The following is a 17,665-nucleotide window of genomic DNA, read 5'->3' on the forward strand; positions in this document are numbered from 1 at the left end:
CTCTATTTAATATATTTACGTGAATTGAGAAAGAATGGAAAAACAAAACAAACAAGTTTAAAGTCTCGTTTTCTACTACGTTTTTCGAAAATCTCTACGAGTTTCAACTCCATGACAATATTTTTGCATATTATTATACTGTCCTGCTCTGCTTGTTTATTTTCCAATATTCTTGCTCGTTATTTTCACTTTTTCACTTTTTTTATTTTCGCAATTATCTCTATTTTTTTATTCATTCACTATATTTTTAAAATTGATCAAATAGTTGAATTTTGAGAAATTTATAATTTTTGGTTTTTTGCATATACAACCTCAATTTTAAATTGAAATATATGGTTTTCCATTTTTTTATAATTGCTCATTTTTATTTCGAGTATTTCATGCTCACATTTTTTTTACTTTTCACTAATTTATTTTTATTTTACATTTATCTTTATTTTTTATTTATTCATTATATTTTAAAATTCAAAAAATTCAAAAATTTTTGATTGAGGAATTTTAAAATATCGGCCAAAAATATTGAATTGTAACCAATTTTAAAATATCGGCCAAAAATATAGGATTTTTAATTAATTTAAAAATATTTCTCAAATTGGGGAACCAACATTTATTTTATTTTTTAAAATGAAAAAAATTATTTTTTAAAAATTTTCCCAATAAAAATGACGGATATATTTTGTGAAACTTTTAACAGAGAGTTTAAAACTAATAAATCACTTCAAAAACATTACTCAACTAAAATGCATAAAGATAAAGTGGAAAAACATCAAAATCAAGATATGGTGAATAAATTAGATGAATATATCAAGACACTCTCCAATGATATTACTACTTGTTTTAATAATTCTGTTATACAATTAAAATCAATTCTTTATAAAGATGATGGATATAAAGATAACTTTGAAGATATTCTTAATAACATAACTTCTATTATTCACAATCCAATAAAAATATATTTATCCGAAGAAATAGAATATGAAAAAGGAGAAACAAAATTTATTATAGGACTTACTACTATTCCACAAGTTTATACCGCAGGTATTTATATAACACATTTGAATGAAATAGAAAAATTATTAAAAAAAGGCAGAATTAGGAGAATCTGGTTGAATGATTCAAAGAAGAATATCTCGATCATTACATATTTCGTATTATAATTCAACTGGTGGATCATATATTGAATTACCTTTTAAATCACCATATATTATTAATGTTAAGAACACAGATGATGATATGTGTATAATTTGGTGTATATTAGCATATAAATTTCCAGTAGCAAAAGATAAACAAAGAATATCTAAATATGTAGATCCTCCCAACTCAATTATTATTCCATCCTTTGATTTTCCATATAACTATAATAATATAAACAAGTTACATAAATGAATAACGTAGATTTTAATATATTTGAAATAGATGAAGATAAAAGAATTAAAGAAATAATATTTAAATCTCATAATGATTATAAGGGGTGTAAACTTTTATTATATAAAAATCACTATGTATTATGTACTAATATATCCACTATTCTTAGAAATTCAAATAGAATGTCATATCCATGTTTAAACTGTCTAACAAGCTACTCATCTGAACAAATATTAGAAAATCATAAATTAATGTGTGAAGAATATAAAGCAACAAAAATTATCTATTCGCATAATGATTACTTTAATTTTGATAAATGGTGTTTCAAAAACAGAGTTCCCTTTACAATGTATTGTGATATTGAAAGTTTTACCACTGAATCAAACACTCAAAAACCATTTTGTTATAATCTTGTAATTAAATCAAGTTATCCCGATCTAATGGAAGAACATGAAGTTACTTATATGGGTAAAGATTGTGGTGAACATTTAGCTAACACAATAATAAAATATGAAGATAAATTTAAAAAAATATTGAAAGAAAACATTATAATGGATGAAGAATCAGTTACTGGAGAACCTACTAATTGTTTCTAATGTAATAAAAAATTAGGTGAAGATCAAGGAACTGGCTTCACAGATCGAGGAACTGGCTTTACTAATATAGTAAGAGATCATGACCACTTTAATGGCAAATTTAGAGGATATGCTCATAATATATGTAATTTAAATTCTAAGAAACCTAATTTTGTTCCACTATACTTTTATAATGGATCTAAATATGACATACATCTTTTCATTAAAGAATTAGCTATTACAAAGTTGAAGATGAAAGCGTTAGCTAAAACAGAATAAGAGTTCTTTTCTTTAGATATAGGATGTATTAGAATATTAGATGCATTTAGATTTTTTACACCACTAAGTTTAGATGTAGTAGCAAAAACATTAGGTGGAAACCAAAGAAAAGCAGTTTACCCTTATGATTGGGTTGATGAAAAATAGCAAGATAAAATGAAAAAAACTGAGTTTTCTCCACAAGAAACATTCTATTCCAAACTAAAACAAGAGGGAATATCAGATGAAGACTATATTAAAGCTAAAGAAGTATTTGACAATAATTGTAAAACTTTTGCAGATTATAAAATTATGTATCTAAAACAAGATGTAAAATTACTGTCAGATGTATTTGAAAAATTTAGAGATAAATGTCTAAATGAATATAAAATAGATCCATGCTATAGATATTCATCACCAGGTTTATCATGGATATGTGGTTCAAAGTCTACAGAACAAAGATTAAAACATTACCAAAAAGATACATATGATATATTACTCATGTTTGAAAAAGGAACAAGAGGAGGTATTGCTACAATACTTGGTGATAGATGTGTTAAACCATGGAATAGATATACACAACCAGAACATCACGAAATAAATAAATTATGCACATTAATACACAACTCAGTCTATAGCTCATTAACTAAAGAAAATGAAGCACATCAAGCACAACAAGCACAAGAAGATTATCTATTATATTATGATTTTAACTCATTATATCCATCATGTATGGTAGAAGATCTACCAATAGGTGAATTTATTAAATGTAATGACCTACTTTACGAAACTACTAAAGATGGGGACTTCGCTATAATATATGAAATAAATATTAAATATAACAATGACCTAAAACAGAAAACAGAAGTCTTCCCTTATTTTCCAGAAAATTCAATACCATATACTGAAGAATTTACTGATTATCAAGAAGTAAACAAACCCAATAAATACAAACCATTTGAGAAATTAATGCTTACATTACACAATAAAAATAACTACGTTATAGAAGGAAGAATGCTTGATTGGTATTTAAACAATGGTGTTAAGTTAGAAGATATAACAATTCTCAATAAAATCAAATACGAGAAAAGTAAATGGTTAAAACCATATATAGAGTATAATGTAAAGAAAAGAGAAGAAGCTAAAGCAAAGAATGATAAATTTGGTGAAATTTTTTATAAATTAATGAGTAACTCATTCTATGGTAAAACTTTAGAAAATGTAAGAAATAGACAAGATGTAGAAATTGTAAATAAATTAGATAGATACAAACAACTAGCAGGTAAACCAACATATAAATCAACATCAATATTTAGTAATAATCTCGCTGCAGTACACAATTATAGAAGTCTTGTTAAACAAGATAAATTTAATTATATAGATTTTGTAATATTAGAGCTTAGTAAACTTAAGATTTATGAATTTGTGAATAATGTATTGAAGCCAATATATAATAATAATTTCAGCTTATGTTACATGGACACAGATAGCTTACATATACATCTAAAAGATGACCCAAACAAAATGAAAGAATACATTGGAAATAAATTAGGACAAATGAAAGATGAGTTAAAACACGAATACATAACAGAAGCTATATTTTTAGCACCAAAAGTATACTATTTTGAAACAACAAAAGAACAAACTCTGAAAGCAAAAGGTGTAATTAAATCTTCTCTAAAACATCAACTAAACAGAGATGATTATTATAATGCATTGTTTAACAATGAAAGCAAATATGTTGAACAATTTAGACTAAGATCTATTAAACATGATATAAATATTGTAAATGAGAAAAAGCTTGCAGTATCACCTTTTGCTGATAAAAGAATTGTTGCTGGAGTAAAAACTAAACCATATGGTTGAAATACCCAATACTATAATAATTTATAAAACAATATGTAAAACTATATGTAAAACTATATGTAAAACTATATGCAAATGTAATATAAATAAATACAAACATAAACATAAATATAAACACGATTTAAAACTAATAAGAGTGAAACTATTACTACTTTTTATAGGTAAATATTTGAAATATAAAATGCTTGGTACAATGTGACTAGTAAATAAACTTCTACTACTACTACAACCACTCTAGCTCTAGAGCATGAAAAGAACAAAATCTAATCATTAACAATTTCTTGATCCATCCCTTAATGATGATAGAAAGTTAATTCCTTCTACAATTACACTATATAATGATCTGTGAATGGACTTAGTCCTTTTCACTCTTTTATTATAGTTCATGTAATACATGTAATTTCATGTAACACATCCGCTGGTTTAGTAGTTAATATAATATATATCATCATCTCAGCCATTATTCTTTACCATGGGGTCAGTGCTATTGTTTAAACCCAAAGCAGCTTCTTCTAACGTTCCTGCTTTTGCTAATACATTTTTATTGTACTCTATAAAGTCTATTACTTTCTTAGGTTTATCCACATACTTAGAATAGGATGAAATAATTAATTTTTTATGATTTGGGTTTTTTACATGATTAATGAATTCACCCATACTATAACATTGTTTTCTACAAGCTAAACATCTTTTTAATCCATTTGGAAATTCCATTTTAATTATTTTATAATATACTTTTTCAATACTATAAAAATGATTAGTGATAAATGTAAAAATAAGGCTTGTTGTTGGAGTTGTGATGAATGCCAAAGTAAACCTTTATCATTTTTTGTATGTGGTGAAATTATAACATATAGAGAAAGACACAATCATATGAGTAAGCATTATAATGATCCAGATCAATATCTAACATGTCATAAGTGTAAAGTAAATAAACATATCTCTCACTATAGATTCAAACATTACACTTATAGGATATGCTTATATCTCAAAAGATATAGATTTAGTCACACTAAAGAAGAATTTAAAGAACATGCAAAGAAATATAATATCAGCGAAGCTAGTTTCCAGATCCACAAAGTGGTTTCACCAATCCATGAAGCTGGTTCCCAGATCAAAGTTTAATCCAATTAAAATGTTACTTGCGTTCCCGTTATTTATTATATTGGTATTTATTATTGTAATTGCTTATTGGAATTTTGATAAATATTCTGATTTAAGGAAGAGATTAGAAGGATATAAAAATATTGTACCAGAACCATTTGAAATTAAAAAACATAACTTTATTTATGATCCATCTAATTCTGGTAAAACAACTTTTATAAAAGAATATTGTGGTTTGTATGAGACTGTTAATGTATTCTGAATTGATGGTAGTGAGTGGAAAGGATATAATGTATATGGCATTGATGATTTAAAATTATTTGATAATTTAGATAGTTTTGCTAATAGTCTTATTATATTTGATGAGATGGGAGAGAATTATCCCATAAATATATGGCTTATAATTAGTTTTTCATTAAAAATTATCTTTCTAATTTATATGTGGTCTCTTCATATGTTTTCTAAGGGAAGACCTATTTAGAAAAATGTTACACAATTGACATTGAACCTTTTCAGATGAACACTCTTTACATAAACCTCCAGTCTTATAAAAACAATCTTTATTCTTTTCAATTTTGCAAAAACAACAAGTCCTAGTTGATTTAATTTGCTTAGATGGATTCTTAATATTAACATCAGTCTTTAAATTATTTATAGCTCCTCCTTCTATTTCATTTTTAACTTCTTTTTTTATTTCATTTTTAATCTCTAGTTTTAATTCATTAATGATCTCTTGTTTTAAATTGGTCCTAATATATTCTTTTAAATCTTGTTTAATTTTATCTTTCAGTTCATTTAAAACATTATTTAAATCATCATCTTTATTGATATCAATATTATCATTACTATCATTATCATTAATATCGGTATAGTCAATATAACTATGTAGTGATGATATAAGGCCTGTGCGTTTATCTATACATTTATCCAAAAAGTGATAACTGCTATATATTCTTTGCATGGATTTCATACATCTTTCCACTAACTTTTTATGAAAAAAACTATAATGACTCATTAGTTCGTCTTCTGGATAACCACTACTAGTATCAATTTCATTATTACATTCTCTACATACTATCTCCATTTTTAGATATAGAATTAATATGATTATGAGTTGCATAAATACTTACAAGGCAACTAGCTAACACACATACCATATTGAATGGATGATTGAGATCATAATTGCTTTTATCAATCAAACCATAACCTATTGTCATATTCTTACCATTTTTTAATTTAATTTTTGCTTTATCTATATTCATTTTATCTATACCATTAAAATTATTATCATTATTATCACCATGTTTCTGAAAGTAAGAATAACCAAATGCTACCATAGTAACCATGCCAGCAATAGCATAATAGCCACTATGTATCTCACTAAACACATTTTTTATATTTGTATATTTTTTATATAAATTAATTGATTTATGTATTCCCCTAAATTCCAAATATTCTTCAAAGTAGAACATTAACTCTTTTGGTTTAATATGTGTTGGTTCTATCATTCTATCATCTGTTAAATAACTACTTAGTATATTATATTCCTTTTCCTTAAACTCTGTATAATCAACATACTTCTCAATATCAAGATCACCTATCCTAGAATCATATACAACATTTTCATCTTTATCTAATACAATATAATAGTCGCTAATAGTGTTATAATTTATTACACCATAGTTATAATGTTTAAATCTATATAGATTAGAATCAATTTTAAACTTCTCTTGTACTCTTTCAAAGAATTGTTGTGAACTATTTAAAGTAATATATATAGCTGGGGTGTTATCTCTGGCTTTTGTATTTAAATCTGTTACAGTATGACCTACACATATTATATTAATATTTTGATGTCTACCTTTAGAATACAATGAGTCTATAGCCGGTAATCTAATGTTTTCTCCCATATCATCAAATATAATAAGACTATTAGCAAAACTATCTAAATTATCTAATAATTTTAAATCATCAATGCCATATACATTATATCCTTTCCACTCACTACCATCAATACAGAATACATTAACAGTCTCATACAAACCACAATATTCTTTTATAAAAGTTGTTTTACCAGAATTGGATGGATCATAAATAAAGTTATGTTTTTTAATTTCAAATGGTTCTGGTACAATATTTCTATATCCTTTGAATGTCTTCCTTAAATCAGAATATTTATCATAATTCCAATAAGCAATTACAATAATAAATACCAATATAATAAATAACGGGAACGCAAGTAACATTTTAATTGGATTAAACTTTGATCTGGGAACCAGCTTCATGGATTGGTGAAACCACTTTGTGGATCTGGAAACCAGCTTCACTGATATTATATTTCTTTGCATGTTCTTTAAATCTTTCTTTAGTGTGACTAAATCTATATCTATTGAGATATAAGCATATCCTACAAGTGTAATGTTTGAATCTATAGTGAGAGATAGGTTTATTTACTTTACACTTATAACATGTTAGATATTGATCTGGATCATTATAATGCTTACTCATATGATCGTGTCTTTCTCTATATGTTATAATTTCACCACATACAAAACATGATAAAGGTTTAATTTGGCATTCACCACAACTCCAACATTAAGCCCTTTTTTTACATTTATCACATTTGGTACTAATCATTTTTATAGTATTGAAAAGGTATATTATAAAATAAATTAAATGGAATTTCCAAATGGATTAAAAAGATGTTTAGCTTGTAGAAAACAATGTTTTAGTATGGGTGAATTCATTAATCATGTAAAAAACCCAAATCATAATAAATTAATTATTTCATCCTATTCTAAGTATGTGGATAAACCTAAGAAAGTAATAGACTTTATAGAGTACAATAAAAATGTATTAGCAAAAGCAGAAACGTTAGAAGAAGCTGCTTTGGGTTTAAACAATAGCCCTGACCCCATGGTAAAAATAATGGCTGAGATGATGATATATAATATATTAACTACTAAACCAGCGGATGTATTACATGAAATTACATGCATTACATGAACTATAATAAAAGAGTGAAAAGGACTAAGTCCATTCACAGATCATTGTATAGTGTAATTGCAGAAGGAATTAACTTTTTATCATCATTAAGGGATGGATCAAGAATTTGTTAATGATTAGATTTTGTTCTTTTTATGTTCTAGATCTAGAGTGGTTGTAGTAGTAGTAGAAGTTTATTTACTAGTCACATTGTACCAAACATTTTATATTTCAAATATTTACCTATAAAAAGTAGTAATAGTTTCACTCTTATTAGTTTTAAATTGTGTTTATATTTATGTTTATGTTTGTATTTATTTATATTATATTTGCATATAGTTTTGCATATAGTTTTACATATAGTTTTACATATTGTTTTATAAATTATTATAGTATTGGGTATTTAAACCATATGGTTAAGTTTTTACTCCATCAACAATTCTTTTATCATCAAATGGTGATAATGCAAGCTTTTTCTCATTTACAATATTTATATCATGTTTAATAGATCTTAGTCTAAATTGTTCAACATATTTGCTTTAATTGTTAAACAATGCATTATAATAATCATCTCTGTTTAGTTGATGTTTTTGAGAAGATTTACACCTTTTGCTTTAAGAGTTTGTTCTTTTGTTGTTTCAAAATAGTATACTTTTGGTGCTAAAAAAATAGCTTCTGTTATGTATTCGTTTTTTTAACTCATCTTTCATTTGTCCTAATTTACTTCCAATGTATTCTTTCATTTTGTTTGGGTCATCTTTTAGATGTATATGTAAGCTATCTGTGTCCATGTAACATAAGCTGAAATTATTATTATATATTGGTTTCAATACATTATACACAAAATCATAAATCTTAAGTTTACTAAGCTCTAATATTACAAATCCTATATAATTAAATTTATCTTGTTTAACAACTTCTATAATTGTGTACTGCAGTGAGATTATTACTAAATTTTGATGTTGATTTATATGTTGGTTTACCTGCTAGTTGTTTGTATCTATCTAATTTATTTACAATTTCTACATCTTGTCTATTTCTTACATTTTCTAAAGTTTTACCATAGAATGAGTTACTCATTAATTTGTAAAAAAAAAATTCACCAAATTTTTCATTATTTGCTTTAGCTTCTTCTCTTTTCTTTACATTATACTCTATATTTGGTTTTAACCATTTATTTTTCTCGTATTTGATTTTATTGAGAATTGTTATATCTTCTAACTTAACACCATTGTTTAAATACCAATCAAGCATTCTTCCTTCTATAACATAGTTATTTTTATTGTGTAATGTAAGCATTAATTTCTCAAATGGTTTGTATTTATTGGGTTTGTTTACTTCTTGATAATCAGTAAATTCTTCAGTATATGGTATTGAATTTTCCGGAAAATAAGGGAAGACTTCTGTTTTCTGTTTTAGGTCATTGTTATATTTAATATTTATTTCATATATTATACCGAAGTCCCCATCTTTAGTAGTTTCGTAAAGTAGGTCATTACATATAATAAATTCACCTATTGGTAGATCTTCTACCATACACGATGGATATAATGAGTTAAAATCATAATATGATAGATAATCTTCTTGTGCTTGATGTGCTTGATGTGCTTCATTTTCTTTAGTTAATGAGCTATAGACTGAGTTGTGTAATAATGTGCATAATTTATTTATTTCGTGATGTTCTGGTTGTGTATATCTTTTCCATGGTTTAACATATCTATCACCAAGTATTGTAGCAATACCTCCTCTTATTCCTTTTTCAATCATGAGTATGTATCATATGTATCTTTTTGGTAATGTTTTAATCTTTGTTCTGTAAACTTTGAACCACATATCCAAGATAAACCTGGTGATGAATATCTATAGCATGGATCTATTTATATTCAATTATACATTTATCTCTAAATTTTTCAAATACATCTGACAGTAATTTTACATCTTGTCTAGATACATAATTGTATAATCTGCAAAAGTTTTACAATTATTGTCAAATACTTCTTTAGCTTTAATATAATCTTCATCTGATATTCCCTCTTGTTTTAGTTTGGAATAGAATGTTTCTTGTGGAGGAAACTCAGCTTTTTTCAATTTATCTTCCCATTTTTCATCAACCCAATCATAAGGGTAAACTCCTTTTCTTTGGTTTCCATTTAATATTTTTGCTACTACATCTAAACTTAGTGGTGTAAAAAATCTAAATGCATCTAATATTCTAATACATCCTATATCTAAAGAAAAGAACTCTTCTTCTGTTTTAGCTAACGCTTTCATCTTCAACTTTGTTATAGCTAATTCTTTAATGAAAAGATGTATGTCAAATTTAGATCCACTATAAAAGTATAGTGGAACAAAATTAGGTTTCTTAGAATTTAAATTACATATATTATGAGCATATCCTCTAAATTTGCCATTAAAGTGGTCATGACCTCTTACTATATTAGTAAAGCCAGTTCCTCGATCTGTGAAGCCAGTTCCTTGATCTTCACCTAATTTTTTATTACAATAGAAACAATTAGTAGGTTCTCCAGTAACTGATTCTTCATCCATTATAAGGTTTTCTTTCAGTAGTTTTTTAAATTTATCTTCATATTTTATTATTGTGTTAGCTAAATGTTCACCACAATCTTTACCCATATAAGTAACTTCATGTTCTTCCATTAGATCGGGATAACTTGATTTAATTACAAGATTATAACAAAATGGTTTTTGAGTGTTTGATTCAGTGTTAGAACTCTCAATATCACAATACATTGTAAAGGGAACTCTGTTTTTGAAACACCATTTATCAAATTTATGGTAATCATTATGCGAATAGATAATTTTTGTTGCTTTATGTTCTTCACACATTAATTTATGATTTTCTAATATTTGTTCAGATGAGTAGCTTGTTAGACAGTTTAAACATGGATATGACATTCTATTTGAATTTCTAAGAATAGTGGATATATTAGTACATAATACATAATGATTTTTCTATAATAAAAGGTTACAACCCTTATAATCATTATGAGATTTAAATATTATTCCTTTAATTCTTTTATCTTCATCTATTTCAAATATATTAAAATCTACATTATTCATTTTATGTAACTTTTTTATATTATTATAGTTATATGGAAAATCAAAGGAAGGAATAATAATTGAATTGAGATGATCTACATATTTAGATATTATCTGTTTATCTTTTGCTACTGGAAACTTATATGCTAATATACACCAAATTATACACATATCATCATCTGTGTTCTTAACATTAATAATATATGGTGATTTAAAAGGTAATTCAATATATGATCCACCAGTTGAATTATAATACGAAATATGTAATGATCGAGATATTCTTCTTTGAATCATTCAACCAGATTCTCTTAATTCTGCCTTTTTTTTAATAATTTTTCTATTTCATTCAAATGTGTTATATAAATACCTGCTGTATAAACTTGTGGAATAGTAGTAAGTCCTATAATAAATTTTGTTTCTTTTTCATATTCTATTTCCTCGGATAAATATATTTTTATTGGATTGTGAATAATAGAAGTTATGTTATTAAGAATATCTTCAAAGTTATCTTTATATCCATCATCTTAATAAAGAATTGATTTTAATTGTATAACAGAATTATTAAAACAAGTAGTAATATCATTGGGTAGTGTCTTGATATATTCATCTAATTTATTCACCATATCTTGATTTTGATGTTTTTCCACTTTATCTTTATGCATTTTAGTTGAGTAATGTTTTTGAAGTGATTTATTAGTTTTAAACTCTCTGTTACAAGTTTCACAAAATATATCCGTCATTTTTATTGAGAAAATTTTTAAAAAATAATTTTTTTCATTTTAAAAAATAAAATAAATGTTGGTTCCCCAATTTGAGAAATATTTTTAAATTAATTAAAAATCCTATATTTTTGGCCGATATTTTAAAATTAGTTACAATTCAATATTTTTGCGATATTTTAAAACTCCTCAATAAAAAATTTTTAAATTTTTCGAATTTTAAAATAATGAATAAATAAAAAATAAAGATAAATGTAAAATAAAAATAAAATAGTGAAAAGTAAAAAAAAATGTGAGCATGAAATACTCGAAATAAAAATGAGCAATTATAAAAAAATGGAAAACCATATAATTCAATTTAAAAATGAGGTTGTATATGCAAAAAACCAAAAAATATAAATTTCTCAAAATTGAACTATTTGATCAATTTTAAAAATATAGTGAATGAATAAAAAAATAGAGATAATTGCGAATATAAAAATAAAAGTGAAAAAGTGAAAATAACGAGCAAGAAAATTCGAAAATAAAAAAATTACCAATTAAAAAATAAAAAACCACATAAATCATTTTTTAAAATGTGGATACACCAGTGAAAAAAGTAAAAATATAAATTTCTCAAAAATAAACTATTCAATCTATTTTTAAAATATAGTAAATAAAAAAATAGAGATAATTGCAAAATAAAAAGAGTGAAAAAGAGTGAAAAGAGTGAAATGAAAAGCATAAAATACTCGAAATAAAAAAATGAGCTATTTTTATCAAATTAAAAACCATATAAATTAATGGGGGCATACAAGCGAAAAAAAAGCAAAAAAATATAAATTACACAAAATTGAACTATTCGATCGATTTTTAAAGGTATAGAGTAATTGTAAAATGTGGTAACACAGCGAAGGATTGAGCGAATGCGAATTGCGCTGGGTTCCACATTTTACATTTACTAATGTAAATGAAAGTGGATTGGTGGTTTGCAAGATGATAGGCCTTCGGTGTTGGAAAAATTTGCTGAACTTTTGGGGAAGTGGACACACAAAGTCCGATCTATGTTCGAATATTTAGAAAAGACAGATCATCTGCATAACTTGCAAGATTTAATAATTTGATCATTTGATAATTTGCTTTGGGATATCATATCTCAATTTTGTGTTGCTTTCATTTTGATTCTTTCCTTTGCCTCTGAATGCTCTCAGAAGAGTGCTTCTGATGCGCGGAGCCTCAATAGCCATTATAAACTCTTGTTATACACTATTTAACACTATTGTTTAGGAAACTTTCAATTTTAAGGAACTAAGAAATTAGAATGAATGCCTTAGACATTTTCAGAAGAGGTTTTAGACGTAGACGATTCTTCTTCTTTTATTTTCTAAACTCCATGTCTTTGAGAGTTTTGATCAGTTTTTTCGTTTTTGATTTTGTGGTAGTTAACTTTAAAACTTTCAAGAAAATGCATCAAATCAAGTTGTAATTGGGACCGTTTTTCTTGTTTTTGAAAAGTTGTTTGACTATTTTTCCTGCTCCTCTGAAATTTGTTTCGGTTGTGCAAAGTTGTCAGATTTTGTTTAGATTTCTTCTTTCTCTCTCTTCTTTTTATTTAGTTTTAGGTTACACAAATTTTCCCATATTATGGCATAGACTAAACAAACAGAGCAGGACACTATAATAATATGCAAAAATATGGTCATGGAGTTGAAACTCGTAGAGATTTTCGAAAAACGTAATAGAAAACGAGACTTTAAATTTGTTTGTTTTGTTTTTCCATTCTTTCTCAATTTAAATGGACAAATAGACTGTGGGTTATAAATGGATTAATAATCTGCAGCATAATAAAGTGAATAGTGTGCGCAGAAAAGTTTTCGGCGAAGAGTTATTTCCGCTTGAGCTTTTCAGCTGTGCTTTTTCTTTAGTTGTTTGACATTCATCGTTAGTTATTTTTAGCCTCCCCAACTCTAGAGAAGCAAATTTGTAGATCGATCACGCCATTTTTTTTCTTTCTTTCAGCTGGCGTCCTTTCTTACTCAAAGCAGTGAGCTCTATGCCGAATTGGTTTCTATTCCTTTTTTTAAATCAAATGACTCACCTTACTATCGAATTTAACGCAAAAGCGGTTATGAAGTTCATCTAAAATAACTCTTTTTCAAAAAAGACCAATATTTCAACAGTTTTGAAGGAAGTGGCATTTGTAATTTCTGTATTCCTTAAGGCATATTTATACTGCCTTCAGAAGGATAACCTTCGCTGCAAACACACCAAATGGCAAATTTGCAAGAAAGCAGAAAGATTCAATGACCCTTGAAATAAAAAGATGGACAAATCAACGGAAGTTCAAGAAAACTTGAAAGACAAAACTAGTTTTACAATTTATGTCAATAACCTAAATTTTTTTACCCTGAATGCTTCTACTTCAAAGCTACTAACTTGGCAACCCAAAACGCATATTTAAACTGTCAAAGGTCTGAGAAAAAAGATAGGAACAAATTTCAACAGTAGAAAGTTAATCATTGAGGCTCTTTTATTTTTGCAAAAAAAAAACACTAAAACCCTCCGAAAGGGTAATAGTTTAATGGTCCAGCAAGAAAATTTTAACTACACAGAACACTTTAAAAAAAACTGAAATTTTGCAGTAATTTTTGGAAAGTTAGTGGCTTTACGCTTTAAAAGAAAACATCTTTTAACCAGGTGCTATAAAATAGTGATATTTCAATTTACCTGGAGTATAAAGGCAGGTGGGTTTAAGATTGAATATTTTCAGATCGGAGATTTTCTGATCGATGTATAGGACCATTTTAAGAAGACTAGTCTTCGAAATCGTTTTTCTTTCAAAAATGATATTAATTGACACTAAGTGTTAGCAAAAACTTAGTTGCTAAAAACGGAGTAATTTAAGGAAGTCTTTGATGTAAGTGTACTGCTTTGTGTCTACTGTTACAATCAATATTTTTAAATGTTGTTTTTATTTCAAAATTTGTTGGATAAGTTATTTATTCCTCTTTTTGGCTCACAGCATCATCGAAATTACAATCAGGTATATTGAAAATTTGCTTTTTTACAGCACATGCATAATTGAGGACTTTTTTTACGAAACGTAAGACCACAAACGTTCACAAGATTGGTAGCTAAAATTCATTTTTTTAACTTTTAAGTGGATGTTTTGCTTATAAGTTCTGTTATAATTCTTAATGTTCGGAAATATATCCTTGGCTTCTGGATATGCAAGATAGCATTTCTCTCAGCAATGATTGTCTTTGTAAATAAATTTTTAATTGTTTTTGTCCAATTATTAGCGTTGAAGTCGAAGCAATGGGAGTGGGGGACAATGAAAGGGTATTAACAATGAAAAATTTGAAAAGTTTGGCATGTTTTGATTAGCTCACCTGTGCTTTGGTTTCAAGGTCCATTGCACTTTTCTGCTTTCTCACAAAACGTGCAATGATGATTTTTATGTTGGCAATACCAAAAAATGTTAGACAAATCCGAATTCATTTCTAATAAATTTTTAAACTGCTGAAATTGGGGTCTGGTTTCTTTCACTTTATATCAAAAAGTGAAAGTGGATCTGAATGGTGAAGCCTAAATATTCATTTTAATTTTTTCAGCATTTTTCTTCATGTTTTGAAAAGCATTTGTTTTTGTCTGCCTTGTTTTTTGGGCTAATAAGTGTTTCTTTCGTCAATTTAGCCAGCAATATACTTGCGATGAAAAAGAGTTACTTTAGATCAACTTCATATCAATGTTTGATTTCATTCTGGGGAGTAAGGTAAGTCATTTATGGTCAAAAAGTTTTCAGCTTACAGCTCACTGCCTCAAACAAGAAAGCCCATCCAACACGTGAGGAAAGAATTGAAGCAACAAAATCTACATTTTTTTCTCCGGTGTTGCCGAAGTTCAAACACAACAAAAAAATGAACGTCGGACAACTATACAGAAGACATAGTTGGTATACTCTACACAATCAACTACACTCTTCATTATTCCATACTTTAAAAATCAATTTATCAACGCATTTAATATGAGAAAAAACGGAAGAAAAAGAATAGAAAGAAAGAAAGGTTCAAAAACACATTACAGTTTAATTACAGGGCAATTTAATATAAACAAAACCTACACAAAAAAAGAGAAAAGTTGAAATCAAAATCAAAGAAATAATTTTTACAAAGAGTAAAAACCTATTTGAGTTACCGCATCCCACAAATATCGAAATTCCTTGTTTTATAATTCCCATCCACCAATTGAATGTTAAAACAGTAAAAACAAATCAGAACAACATGGACACTCAAATAAGCGAAAGCTGTTACAAATTGGTTAAAGGAAAAACGAAAAACACTAGAAACATAAAAAAGAGGGCACATAAAACCGTTCAAAAAAACTGCTGAGGGAAAAATCTCAAATAATTTTCAAGTTTAAATTTAAACAAACGAAGCGGTTTCTAAAAATACAGAGAAGTTATGTGCACAGTTTCAAAAAAATACCAATTTCCAATTCAACTTCATTCAACATAGTTTCCCCGAAAGATCAGAAATTAAGTACAATGATAATCAACCAGTTTTCAAAACAAAAAAGTAATAGAAACTCGAATAATTCCCATAAACTGTAAGTCGAAGAAAAAGCGTCCAAAACTGCACTCTAAGTAAACTGCGCATTATATTAATTCGAATCACTTGGCTACCCATTCGAACACAGCCGGCAGATTGCAGGAATAGCTGCCAACTAGATTGCGTGCCGTATAAGAGATACAAACACTTACAGATATAAGTTGAAAATAATATCGACTGCGCCAAAAGCTATGTAAAAACATTCACCGATAAAAATTAACGAACCTTGTTGAAATTCAATCCATAGAAGCTTTTTTATTAGGGATTTTTATTACACATATGATCAGTTCTTTTGACCTTAAACTAATTCAAATTAAACATTCAAGTTTTAAAGCCCAATAAGTCATTTTTATTAAATGTATGATCAAAAGTCACGCATGACCAAAATATAAGCACGCAAATGAACTAAAAGCGTTGACTAGAGAGTGTAAAAACTGATTTCTCGCGCGCAAACGCCATTAAGGACATTTAAATTTCATAAAGTGAACAAATTTAAACGAAAAAAGAGCGTCAAGGGGCGAAGAAAAACAGCAGGACAGGTAGTGAGTTACAATCCCAAGAAATAAAAACTTGAAAAATTCTCAATTGACAAACAGAAGAATTGGATAACACAAGCCAAACAATTGTTTTACATAATTTGAGAAACAAATTTGTATTGTAGATTCTATAGTAGATTCAAAATTCACTTAACCCATTTTGAAGCCCTAATTGTTTTTGCTCAATAAAAAAATGAAATTTTACAAAAATTTAAGTTAGCAAAGAAGGCTGTTTCTGGTGCTAAAGTTGGCACAAACAACAAAAATAAACCACATACGTCACCATAAAATGAAATTTCGAATATCATAATAGCCATATAAACTATGAGCGACCTTTAAAATAACAAAATTTGTAAAAAACAAAATTGTCAAAAACAAGGAACAATTGGTGCATGCACTGCTCAAAAACAGAGAAAACTGACTTTTCAAATCGATTTAAGCCTAACAACAATTTCATCACATTAAGCGCCTAAAATGCTAAAAAAAAAGTCAGCTGCGGTCCGCTATTGCAACTTAATGCCAGCCAATCCTTCATTGGCTGGCATTAAGTTGCAATCCTGTTTATCTCGTTTCAATAGCTGAATGTCATGGAAAAAGGTGTGAAAACA

Source organism: Convolutriloba macropyga, chromosome 12, assembly GCF_964194025.1.
Source record: "Convolutriloba macropyga chromosome 12, txConMacr16.3, whole genome shotgun sequence".
Lineage (NCBI taxonomy): Eukaryota > Metazoa > Xenacoelomorpha > Acoela > Convolutidae > Convolutriloba > Convolutriloba macropyga.